Genomic DNA, 14,013 nt, shown 5'->3' with positions numbered 1-14,013 from the left:
AAAGAAAGATTAAGATAAAGGCTTCTGTCTTCTGTTTCCTTCCATTCTTTAGTCAATCATCTAATAGTGGAATACCTGAGAAAAGTGTAAATAGAAATTACACAATCAGACATGGGTAAATTTTGAAAGCATGTGAAGGAAATCCCCTGTGTCCTGGATACTCAATTGCTAAAAGGATGCAAAAGGTGAAAAGAAAATATTTCAGAAACACTTTATTGGATGTGCTTATTGGGAAGCCACAGGATGAACTTCCTTGGCTGGGGAATGAAGGAAGGGACCATGTAAATGTCAAACAACAGCACAACTGGGATACCCATCGAGCCCACAGTTCAGCTTCCTCAGTAATGCATGAGATTAAATGAAATTACTCAAATAAAGAACCTAGAAACAACAAAGCATGTGTCTTTTTACTCAGTGTGTTAATATTCTTGAATTGAGAAATCCCCCATGTTAGCTTCCTACTAGAAAAGCTGAATATCACACTCTTAATGAGCTTAAAGAAATTCCTCTTAATTTAAACCTGACAGCATTAGTGACGTCTTGTTGGGAGTTTAGGAGTTACAGTGTAGCATTCTACCACCATTCTGATTTTTCATAAGCAATACATGGGAAAAATATTAAACACTAGAATTGAAATGAAATATCAAATGAAAGCAGGAAGTGAAAAATGTCTCTGTGGGTATATGTATCCTATGATGCTAATGGTTTCTGAGCCTATATTTTAAAGCAGGGGTGATAATGAACATAAGAAGCTTCATTACATTCTAATTATAAAGGCAGCTTCTGTTCAGCATGCATGTTGTATAGTGAGAAAATGATTAACAAGACAGGCATGGAACCCTTGTTCTACTATGAGACTTTTTATATACTCTAAGCAAAATAACAATTTTTAAAAACCTTCCTGCCCGAGTTTTCACATCAAAATTCTCCCAGATAATACCTCAAAGAAATGGCAAGCTGTGGTTTAGAAGAATATGGAATTGACATAAATTTGGAGGAATCTCCAATTTGAGGTAGTATGGATGAAAACAAATAATGATGTTGTTCAAGAGAGCTTAAACTTGAAAGAAATCAACAGCTCTCTGAGCTAGGGGAGTTTTGAATAGTAGTGCCCAAAAGTAAATTGTGATCTGTTACAAGGCTGGTAAATGACAACTACTGAGTCAAAAACAGGTCAAATACTTAATGTTACCCATGGTCATTCACTCACACAATATTGTCTCTGACAGTTTCAGGCTACAATGTAAAGTTTCAGGCTACTCAAGTAAAGTGAAAGACAACTGAACATGTAAAGATTCTTTTTCCTTTCAGTCCTCCCCTCAAAGTAGTATAACTATTTACACTGTTCTAGATATTATAATGTTATCCAGAGTTGGTTTAGAGTATGCAGGAATATATGAGCAGATGAAATGGAAGTAATATACCACTATATGCAAGGAATATGAGTATCTTTAGAATTTAGTATCTGGCCGGCTCCACGGCTCAATAGGCTAATCCTCCACCTGTGGCACCGGCACACCAGGTTCTAGTCCCAGTCAGGGCACTGGATTCTGTCCCAGTTGCTCCTCTTCCAGTCCAGCTCTCTGCTGTGGCCTGGGAAGGCAGTGGAGGATGGCCCAAGTCCTTGGGCCTCACACCTGCATGGGAGACCAGGAGAAGCACCTGGCTTCTGGCTTTGGATCAGTGTGGTGTGCCGGCCACAGTGGCCACTGTGGGGTGAACCAACAGAAAAGGAAGACCTTTCTCTCTGTCTCTCTCTCTCTCTCTCTCTCACTGTCCACTCTGCCTGTCAAAAAAAAAATTTAGTATCCACAGGTGAGTGGAACCGATCCTCAAAGACCAGAGAGACAACTGTACTCTCTGGCTTGGCAATGAGACATGGCAAATGTTGAAATGTTGGCAAAAGGCAGTGTGAATGATTCTGAGTTAATCTTAAGGATCAAGATTAGCCACTAGCCAATGTCAGAATGTCAGAATGAGACCTGTGAAACAGACCCACTCTAGCTATCTATAGATTTGCATGAGAAACAAAACACTGATTGAGCCAGCCTGGTTTCACAGTGGGTTAAGCCACCACTTGTGATGCCCAAGTCAAAATGGTGGTACAAGTCCCAGCTGCTCTGCTTCCAATCCAGCTCCCTGCAAACTTACCTGTAAGACTGGCACATCATGCCTCAAGCACTTGGGCTCATTGCTACCCATGTGGGAGACACAGATGTAGATCCATGATCCTTTTTTCAGCCTGGCCCAGACCTAGCTGTTGCAGGCATTTGGAGGAGTGAACAGATTTTGATCTATCTATCTATCTATCTACCTATCTATCTATCTACCTCTCTTTCTCTATTCCCACTGTGTGTGTGCATATGTGTGTGCATATATATATATATGTATATGTATGTGTATGTGCATCACTCATACTTTCAAAAAGTAAATAGAACAAAAAATACTTACTGTTGATATTCTCTGAATGCAGCAAAATCCAAATTTCATGGGTGAGTATACTCTGCTTAAGCTTTCCCATAGAGGCTGGCTTCTCAGATTGACAACACTAGGAAAAGGATCTCACTCAAAGTTCAGATGTGTTTTAAGTCTCAACTTCTGACTGTGAAGGGCTCAACTGCAACAGGTTTTCATTCCTCTACCTATGACAAGAAAAACTGAGTGATAGCTAATCCAGAGCAGTGACCCATCACACTTAGAATGCTGCATTTTCTGTGTAGAGCAATGTGTGGAAGTCAGTCGTGACTCCTCAGCTGTTGGTTTAAATGTCTTCTACATAAGGTAAGCCTCCCAGCATAGGATGTTGAGACAGGTTTGCTTGATGTTGCAGTGGATTAGTCCACCACCACTTGTGATGCCATACTCCATACTGGAATGCTGATTTGAGATCCAGCTGCCCTTCTATCTGGCTCCTTACTAGAGAGAACCTAGAAAAGCAATGGATTTTGGAACAAGGATTTGGGCACCTTGCTACTTATGTGGGAGGCCCAGCTGTAGTTCTAGGATCTTGATCTGACCTGGTCCAGTACTGTCTATTATAGATATTTGGGTAGTGAACCACTGGTTTTGAGGTATACATATCTCTCTCTCTCTCTCTCTCTCTCTTTCTATCTCTCCATCCCTCTCTCTCCCTCTGTCTTTAATCACTCTAAATTTCAACTAAATAAATAAAATAGGACATTAAAAACCCCACAAGAGTGAACAGCAACACATAGATGATATAAAGATCTAAGAATTTGTGCTAAAAATCCTAGCTGACAGGGAATGAACAAAATGCATGCCACACCAACCTTTAGAAATGTCATTTCACAGAATGCCTAGTCATACATCTCATATGTGAAAATGCAAACAGAGCTTTCATTGCCACTTTTCCTGAAATGATCAAGCTCACTAATGCCAATATCTCCCTTACTTCATAAAGATTTTCAGGGTCCACACATTTGCAATGAGAACCCAGAAGCTGCCCTTGCTCTCAGGTTTTCAGCCTTTCCTATCATTCCCTTTGCTACCTTTCTGAACCCAGTTTGGGCTGTTTTAAAGGTTAAAGGCCCCAGCTAAAGCAAAACTGGTGCTATAGAGGGAGCTGTAAGCAATAGACTGGTTGGTATCTCCTACTACTGAGACCAACATTTCATTCTAGGGCCTTACTTTCTGGACTTCACTCCTAGATGCACTATAAGATCATTTGTTTGCCAAATATAGAAAGACTGACATTAAAGTATCATGGAGTGTTTTGGGGAAAATTTCATTATTGCCATTGTTTACCAAATTGACATATAATGTTGCAAGCAGTCTCTGCTTTCTATAAGAATTTTTAACATATTTCATTAAAAGACTACCAGAATTATTATCTCCATGTTTTACTAAAACACTATTCCTGCTTTCCTTTTGAATCCATATTTCTTTTTTTTTTTTTTTTGATTTTTTAAATGATGAAATCAGGTCAGACCTATTGTCATGTTTAATCCCAGTGAGAGTCAAGTTGGGAATTGATAATTTCTTCTTTTTTTTTTTTTACAGAAGATCAGTTTAGTATACATTAAGTAAAGATTTCAACAGTTTGCACCCCCGTAGAAACACAAAGTGAAATATACTGTTTGAGTACTCGTTATAGCATTAAGTCTCAATGTACAGCACATTAAGGACAGAGATCCTACATGAGGAGTAAGTGCACAGTGACTCCTGTTGTTGACTTTACAAATTGACACTCCTGTTTATGGCATCAGTAATCTCCCTATGCACCAGTCATGAGTTTCCAAGGCTATGGAAGCCCCTTGAGTTCTCTGACTCTTATCTTGTTTAGACAAGGTCATAGTCAAAGTGGAGGTTCTCTCCTCCCTTCAGAGAAAGGTACCTCCTTCTTTGAAGACCTGTTCTTTACACTGGGATCTCACTCGCGGAGATCTTTCATTTAGGTGTGGTTTTGTTTGGGTTTTTTTGTTTTTGTTTTTGTTTTTGTTTTGTTTTGTTTTGTTTTTGCCAGAGTGTCTTGGCTTTCCATGCCTGAAATACTCTCATGGACTTTTCAGCCAGATTGGAATACTTTTAGGGCTGATTCTGAGGCCAGAGTGCTGTTTAGGACATCCACCATTCTATGAGTCTGCTGAGTATCTCGCTTCCCATGTTGGATCACTCTCCCCTTTATTTATTCTATCGGTTAGTACTAGACTTGTTTATGTGCTCCCTTTGACTCTTAGTCCTTTCATTATGATCAATTATGAACTGAAATTGATCACTTGGACTAGTGAGATGGCATTGGTACAGGCCACCTTGATGGTGAATCCATATTTCAAGTGTTAGAGGTACTGAATAGCCCTAGAGTTCAACTGAATGTTTGAGTCTTAACAGGGATCACTGAGGCTATTTGGAAACCTAGATGTCTGAGTGCACCTAATCAACACTATTTCCATTGTGCATGATTACTTTCCTTATTATCAAAATCCATTTGTTGGGTGATCTTTTCTAGCCCCCTGAAATCCCATTAGGTAATTCCAACAACTCTCAGTTTATGGTGTTTCATAAAAGCATTCCTGTAACCATCATTAAATATTGATATCTGTGGTGGAATGAGAAGGTCATGCCAAGATGGTCACTAGCAACAGAAACTGCCTGGAAACAGGCTGTGATTGTATGGCTTCTGAAACTGCCTGGCAACAGGGTGTGATTGGTTAGGGCATAGACCGCCCCTTGACCGGATTGGCTACCTTGGCTATATAAGCTGCTGTAGCAACTGAAATAAATGAGTCTGCAGGCTGCTTGCCTCAGGCCTGCTTTCACCTGACTCCCAGGGTCTGTGTGCTGACTCCACGCCTCTTCCCCCACCACGCTCTTCCTCTCAGAAGAAATCAACAGCAACATGTGGTGCACCAACATGACTGAGAGAGAAACAGTGTGTCAGACTCGGCAAGGTCCCCCCTGGATTTCGGCAAGTGCCCCTCGGTGTTTTGTGTGCTGTTTGGTTCTGTGAGGGTGAGCACAGAACCCCCCTCCTAAGCCCCTTTCCTTATCCTTGTCCTCGGTCTAAGTGACCCCAGGTTAGGCACACACCATCCAGAAGTGTAACACCATTTCTCGGTTCCTCCTTTTACTTTCAGTTTGCCTGGCAAATTCACATAAGGGACTGATCATTCCAGAATTCAGAACCAAATCGTCTTCCCTCACTTGAGAGAGGTGATGCTCTGGAGACACCATGTGGGCATATAGCCTTGACCTAACAAATCAAGGAAGTCCCCCACTAAGCACAGGACATACATGTGATCTGACCACCACTATCTGTTCATCTAACATAGGGAACCCCCTGCATAATGCCATCAGCTGCTGAGGTGCTAGGAATTTGCTTTGTTATGGCAGCAGTGCTGTATGTGTCTTTCCTTTGGCTAGAGTTGGCATAGCATGCCGCTCTTAAGCACTCAAACATGAGAAAGATACCCCCCCTCTCAGAATCCCGTGCAGATTACCAAACATAATGAATCTGTGAGTGTTAAGAGCCTGACACTCCAGGTCCCTGCCTCATAGACAACAGTTGATGACTTAGGGAGAGAGAGCTCTGACAGTGAAAATGACATGACAGCAGACAATGTGGCAATGCCTGGTCAGCCACCCCCTAAATACTCATGTGATGAACTTAGATGACCTCGAGGCAATAACCCATGTGAGGTCATCCCATCTGCACCCAGTGAGGATCCCCACATTTGTGGCAGTCCTTGGGTACCTCAGGCTCTTAGGGCAGCCACTAGACCCCATCCCACCAGTATGTTTGCCATTAATGTAGGAGCTGATGCAGAATTCAGGCCCTGCATTCCAACACCCATAAATGACCTTACTATGCTAAAAAAGGCTTCTCAAGAGTCAGGCCCCAACTCTCCCTGCTTTGAACAGGTGCTCATACAATGGGCAGTGAACCTTCAAACTCTTTTTGACTGGGTTACACTGCTCAAAGCATGTTTGTCAAGACCACAGTTCTTACAGTGGAAAGCCTCCTATGAAGAAGAGGCTGAAACCATGGTGAGGAATAATGCTGCCTATGGAATTGCAGTAACCTTCGATATGCTTACAAGCTGCAGCACCTACATACATCCTTGTGAACAGGCCCGCATTGGAGTAGTTGCCTATTTTGATCAGGTCAGAGATTTAGCACTTAGAGCCTTAAAAAATATAAATCCTCCTAATTATAGTCAGCTCTTTAGAAACCTAGTTCAAGGCCAAGGTGAATGGTTCTCCTATTTCCTTGCCAGAGTCTTGGAGGCAGTAGAGAAAAGATTACTGCCTGGCCCCGATCAAGACAATTTGGTCAAACAATTAGCTTGGGAAGGTGCTACCAAAGAGGCAAAAGCTGCAATCACCCCAGACCATAATGAAGACATTTCTAAATGGATAGTAGCTACAAAGGAGGTAAACCCTGCTGATACACCCATACAAGCTCTAACTGCAGCCATTAACAAACTGAACACAAGGAAGCCTAATGACCATCCAGTCTGTTGGGGATGTCAGGAAATGGGACACCTACGGCGAAACTGCCCAAATGCTGACAGATGGGGCAAGCCCAAAAGGCTGTGTCCCAGATGTAAAAAAAGGTTTTCATTGGGCAAGAGATTGCAAGACCAAGCCTTTAAACTCCCAGCAGGGTGGCCCTCAGCCCAGTAAGAGGGAATCCCACCACTATTAACTGGTCGATGCCTATCTTCAATCTGAGGCCAAAATTGACCCTATATTTAGATGACATTTCCTTTGTAGGTTTAATTGATATGGGGCCAGATGCCACTGTCTTAAAATCTAGGGACACAAGAAAAATGCAACATTGGAAGACAGCGCCTGGGTCCAACCTCCAAACTGTTGGAGGATTAAAATTGGCTGATCAGGTCATCACACCTGTAACGTGGTGAGATGACAATGGAGACACAGGAACCATCTTTCCACTAATTGCTGAGGTTTCCATGACCTTATGGGGGAGAGATGTGCTCTCACAAATGCAAGTGGTCCTTACTATGGATCACAAATCTCCACAAGCCAACAGCTTTAATGGAGAGCCTACAAGTAAGATTCACCCCCAATTCTAGGGGCCACTGCTCACCTCATACAAAAGCCAGACCCAATCCCCATTGAATGGGAAAAAACAGGAAACATCTGGGTAGAGCAGTGGCCAATGTTACAACCCAAACTTGGCATCCTTAGAGAATTTGCACAGGAACAGTTGGAAAAGGCACATATAGAACCCTCCACTAGCCCTCACAACACACCCATATTTGTGATACCAAAGAAACAGGGAAAATATAGGCCTCTACAGGATTTGAGAGCCATCAACAAAATCATAAAAAAGATGGGAACATTCCAGGCTGGCATTCCCTATCCAGGGGCCATTCCTAATGGATACCACATAGTTACCATTGATATCAAAGATTGCTTCTTTTCCATTCCCATTGCAGAGCAGGATAAGGCCTACTTTGCCTTTACAGTATGGGAGCCCAATTTCCAGCTCCCCACAAAAAGACTTCAGTGGACAGTACTCGCACAAGGCATGAAAAATAGCCCTGCCATTTGCCAAAGATACGTTTCTCATGCGACCAGCACACTTAAAGATCAGTGCTTGGTCATACATTATGTGGATGATATCTTACTTGCTCACGAGAATGCAGCAACTCTGAAGGCCTAAGTGAGACAGTAAGAAATTTACAATTCCTGGGTTTGTCTATTGCCACAGAAAAGGTACAACATTTTCCTCCCTTTCAATTCTTGGGTTATCAAATCTCCTCCTATATATCTCCAATGGGCCCAAACCCAAAAGTCAAGCATAAATACTCATTTAATGAACTTCAGCAACTACGTGGCCAAATCAATTGGCTGAAGCCTTTCCTTTCCCTAAAACCTGCAGAGATTAGACTGCTATACAAATTACTAAGGGGAACAGCCCTTCTTCAAAAATCACATTGACACCAGCTGCCAAATCCACTATAGAAAAGGTCACACCCTGTTGCCAACAGAGTCAGGCGCTGGGAAGGCTGCACAGGCTTTCTGGTTCTAGGACCCACAACTCCCTAAGCAGCCATGTGGCATGGCCGGAGTGAAGACTAAGTTAGTGACCTTCACATCCCAGACTGCACCAGGGAAGCCTCTCCAGAGAAGGGGCCCCAGCCACACCTGCCCCACTCTTCCACCATGCTCTTCCTCTCAGAAATGAATCCACAGCAACAGATATCTACTTGTTTAGCACTATGAGATGAAAGAATGCAAAAGATTTCCCCCTATTCTTAAAAGGCACACAATTGGATCAGAATCATAACCTTGGTGAGATGCACAATTACAAACAGAAAAAATATGCATAATTAAATGAACCAGTTTCCTTTCTGCATGATCCTCAGTCACATATTTTCCACTTTTCAGATCTCAAGCTCCAGAGAGGCCAGGACCTTGCTGAATTCATCCTGGCACTTGGCACACAGTAATCTGCACATTCACAGATGCCCAATAAGTAATTTTTGATGAATGGCTGAAGACTATGTGCATTTGCTTAATAAAGGTGAAGATTAAATGAGTTACATATAGGAAGAGCTTAGGACAACATCTATTATTAAGATATTAATATAGTGAAATACTATAAAATAGATAAGATTTAGAGTAGAGATTAGAATAAACATTCTAAAATATATTTTAAAGTGACCTTGGAAAAAATAGGTGATAACAGAAAGAATACACCTTATGACACTATTGATGAAGGCAATGCATTAAGCATGGTATATAATGGTACTGCAATCCAACATTTGCTAACCTAAACAAAACCCAAATAATATTTTTTATTTCAAAATAATGCATACTTTAAGACTATTGTTAGGAGAGGAAGGGGGATGTAAATTAACACTTACCTAATCAATTGAAAGTATCTTCGGAGTTATTCAAAGACTCCCAAAGTAATTAAGAGAAATGCTCTGATTTCATAGGAAAGTATGTCTAGAATGATTCTCAACAGTATAATGCTCATAGAACCATAAGCATTTTCCGCCTAGGGAGACTGAGACCTTCAGAAGTTTACACAGTATATTGGGAATTTCATACATTTAAATGAAGTATGAGTATCATGATACATGTCAATCTAGGAAAGCATCTGGAATCATCCTTTATAGTTAAAAATGTGTCTAAACAATTGATTAAATGGGCCATCTAGTATACCATGAGTAGTTTCATATGTACCACTATGAATATTTAAGTTCAAAATCCAATGATATAGACTAAAATCAATTATGTTAAAAGTATCCTATCTATATAAATAAATGACAGACTAACTAGCCTTTCCAGCCATGATGACCTCTCCATGTGAACTCACCTCAAGCAAAGGAGCTTCTCCATCTCTCTACAGAAATGAACAGCAAATGCAAGAAGAAGCACCTGCTGCAGAGACCCAATTCCTACTTCATGGATATCAAGTGCCCAGGATGCTGTAAGATAACCACGGACTTTAGCCATGTGCAAATTGTAGTTTTGTGTGTTGGCTGCTCCACTGTCCTCTGCCAGTCTAAAGGAGACAAAGAATGTTTACAGAAGAAAATTCATTTCTCAAATATTCACAGATGAACAAAAGAGTGGAATATTTGAGTAATTTGCTGCAAATTACAAAGAAGAGTCCTGAATGCTCACCTGCACCACACTTACCTTTCAGATCTCTACCACAGTGTCATTTTGATTGGTGAGCACATGAGTAATACTGATAAAAACTGGTGATGAAATCTGCTGAAAGGAAATGAAGTTGACTACACTTACAGGGTAGATGGCCAAGCCAGGCTAGAGGGGAGAGTGCCTATAGCCAGAAATCACAAGAACTGGGGAGGGAGGGAAGGCTGGGGAAGACCTTGGAGAAAAGAGTATTTGCTTGAGACAAATTTGTTCCATTTTCAAACATATAGTATAAGGATTATCAAGATGCATATTTCTGGCTAGCCTGCTTGCACTAATCAAAATTTACTTATTGAGAATCATCAAAAATCACTTGTTGAGCATCTCTAAATGTGCAGAATACTGTGTGCCAAGTGCCAGAATGACTGCAACAAGGTCCTAGCCTCTCTGGAGCTTGAGATCTGAAAAGAGGAACATACATGACAGAGGATCATGAGGTAAACAAACTGGTTCATTTAATTATGCATACTTTGGTTTTGTTTGTAATTATGCATCTCACCAAGATGATAGTTCTGATCCAATTGTATACTTTTTTTTTTTTTTTTTTTTTTTTTTTTGACAGGCAGAGTGGACAGTGAGAGAGAGAGACAGAGAGAGAAAGGTCTTCCTTTGCCGCTGGTTCACCCTCCAATGGCCGCCGCTGCAGCCGGCGCACCGCGCTGATCCTGGCAGGAGCCAGGAGCCAGGTGCTTTTCCTGGTCTCCCATGGGGTGCAGGGCCCAAGCACCTGGGCCATCCTCCACTGCACTCCCTGGCCATAGCAGAGAGCTGGCCTGGAAGAGGGGCAACCGGGACAGAATCCGGTGCCCCAACCGGGACTAGAACCCGGTGTGCCGGCGCCGCAAGGTGGAGGATTAGCCTATTGAGTCACGGCGCCGGCTCCAATTGTATACTTTTTGAGAATAGAGGGAAATTTCTTGCATTCTTTCATCTCATAGTGCTAAACAAATAGATGCCAATATTTTTTACCTCTTTAGATATATAAAGCATAAGGGATAGAAATGAGCTATGTGAATCAAATCATTTCAGAATTTGTTTTAAAAATTTGAGCAAGGAGAGGACAATTCTTTTCCATAGGAGACTGAACGTATCTTGTAAAACATACCTGAGAAACAAATGGCACTTCATATGAATCTAATTCCAACTAATTAGGACTTGTGTGGTAATAAAAGGAAATTTAGGGAGAAATTACCAAAGTAAGATAATCTTATTCCTGCTAAACCTGTCATCATCATAGTCTTGTCACACTCAATATCAAAGTGCCATCTTTCAAGGACCCCAACCACTTTTAATATATGAGGTGACTGCCACCAGTTCCTGAGCCACTTTGATAAGCAATCTGTAACACACAGCAAGATATTACTTTACATTGTTCAATTATCTCTACTTTTTTGAAATCTATAGGGAAAGAAAGTGGTTTTCCATCTGAAGGATTATTCTCCAAATGCCCACAGCAGCTGTGGCTACACTTGGCCAAGTTCAGAAGCCTGGATCTCCAGCCAAGTCTCCCAGGAGGGTGGCAGAGTCCAAGTATTTGAATCAACAATGGATGCCTCTTAGAATGTGCATTAGCAGCAAACTGGGTTAGAAGTGGAGGCAGAGGCAGGACTGAACACAGGTACTCTGCTATGGGATGCAGGCTTCCAAAAGGCAGCTGCACCAAATGCCTGCCCCAAAACACCTTTTGTGGAGCTCTTTATTTCAAAGCAACACTCTTCTCATGTCCCACATTCTACCATTAACACATTTCCACCACTGTTATATTGCATCTCCTTTCAAAGGCAAGAAAACTTGCCCCATACATGGTCAAACTCTGGTTTTTAAATTCACAGTATTTGGTCTTGGGTTCCAAGATGGTGGAGTAGGGAGGGAGCCTATTGCTCTTGCCCAGAAGAAGATAGTTTTAAAAAAGTGGAGAGAGTGTAGTCTCAGAGAAGAGTTAGAGAGAAAGCAGCAAACTCTATCAAAATTAAAGGGACATGGTGGACCTACATAGAGGGTGTGGGTGCCCAGGGCTCAGGACTCCAGCAGAAGAACCTACACACCAACATTGGAAAGGGGAGTGAAACCAGACTGCAGAAGCCCAAGCCACTAGCAAAAACAGTTGCAAGAAGAGCCTAGAGGGAACCCAGCTTGGAACCCCATGGGGGATAGTGTACCAGCCAAACTAGAGGAGGGAAATAAAAAAAGGACAATCACTTTACAATGGCATCCTGTAACAAGCTGATAGAGCAGAGACCATTTTAAACATATGTAACAGCTGTGCCAGCTCATGTCTGTGGCCAGCAACCAGCCAAATGGAGACCCTGACTGGTGGGGAGAACTAACAGGGGGATAGGAGCTTGTGACTATGTGAGGCTTCTGTACTGGGACTGTGAAAAAAACTGTGTGGAAGGGAGTGTGGCTGGGACTTTGGGCACTCACAGTGGGAGACTACATGCTCAGGGCTGCCTGGTTACCTGGTGAGAGTCATTGCTGGGGAATCTGAACTTACACTGAGGACTGCATAGATCCTTTGTGTGCTCCTTGGGACAGAGTGGATGGATATTATAGCCACTGGGGCTAGCTCTCAGGCACTGGTCTCCATTGAGGAGAGGAGTTCTGCTGAGCAGAATAAATTTTCCTTATGATAAAAAGAGAGAGATTTATCATGCCAAACCTGGGTGTGTCAACATAGGCAAGCCCTTAACCCTGGAGAGCTGAACAGAGTTCTCTGACCACACCCACTACAAGCCTCTAGAGATTCAAAAGCAACATTGCACTTATCTACAGAGTCGTAGTACAAATATAAAAGCCACCAGAGCAAAAAAAAAAGAAAAGAAAAAAAAAAGAAAAAGAAATGAGTAGCTCCACAAATGCCAAACAACAAATGCAGCAATTCAAGAAACAAGAATGAGGAACACAACATGAAGTCCCTAAAAGAACACAACACTTCCATACTAGATTGTGAAGATGATGAGATGGAAGAAATGTGAGAAATCAAGCTCAAAAAATTGATCATAAGATTACATAGGGGCCGGCACCGTGGCTCAACAGGTAATCCTCCACCTAGCAGCGCCGGCACCCCAGGTTCTAGTTCCGGTCGGGGCGCCGGATTCTGACTCGGTTGCCCCTCTTCCAGGCCAGCTCTCTGCTATGGTCCAAGAATGCAGTGGAGGATGGCCCAAGTCCTTAGGCCCTGCACCCCATGGAAGACCAGGAGAAGCACATGGCTCCTGCTTTTGGATCAGCTCCTGCTTTTGTGCGCTGGCTGCAGCGTGCCAGCTGCAGCAGCCATTGGGGGGTGAACCAATGGCAAAGGAAGACCTTTCTCTCTGTCTCTCTCTCTCTCTCTCTCATGGTCCACTCTGTCTGTCAAAAAAAAAAAGATTATATAGAAATAATCAGAATCAAATGCACAAACTACTGAAATCTGTACAGGATATGAAAGGAAATTTCTCCTATGAAATTGAGATCTTAAAAAGAAATCAAAATGAAATTAAGAATTCAATAGAACAAATTCAAAAATGCAGCAGAGAGCCTTATCAACAGAATCGGTGAAGCAGAAGAAAGAATATAAGACTTAGAAGACAAAGCACGGGAAAGTATAAAGTCAAACCAAAGGCAAGAGGAAATTACAAACCTAAAAAACACTGTTGGAAATCTACAGGATACTAAAAAAAAAAATTCAACATTTGGGTTCTAGGAGTTCCTGAAGGCATGGAGAGAGAGAGGATTAGAAAGCCTTTTTAGTGAAATAACAACAGAAAACCTCCCTAGTTTGGAGAAATAAAAAGACATCCAAGTACAGGGAACATACAGAAAACCTAATAGACATCACCAGAAAATATCCTCACCATGACACATTGTAAT

Source organism: Oryctolagus cuniculus, chromosome 8 (genome assembly GCF_964237555.1).
Source record: "Oryctolagus cuniculus chromosome 8, mOryCun1.1, whole genome shotgun sequence".
In the NCBI taxonomy this organism is placed as follows: Eukaryota; Metazoa; Chordata; class Mammalia; order Lagomorpha; family Leporidae; genus Oryctolagus; species Oryctolagus cuniculus.
This window is presented reverse-complemented; position numbering follows the sequence as displayed.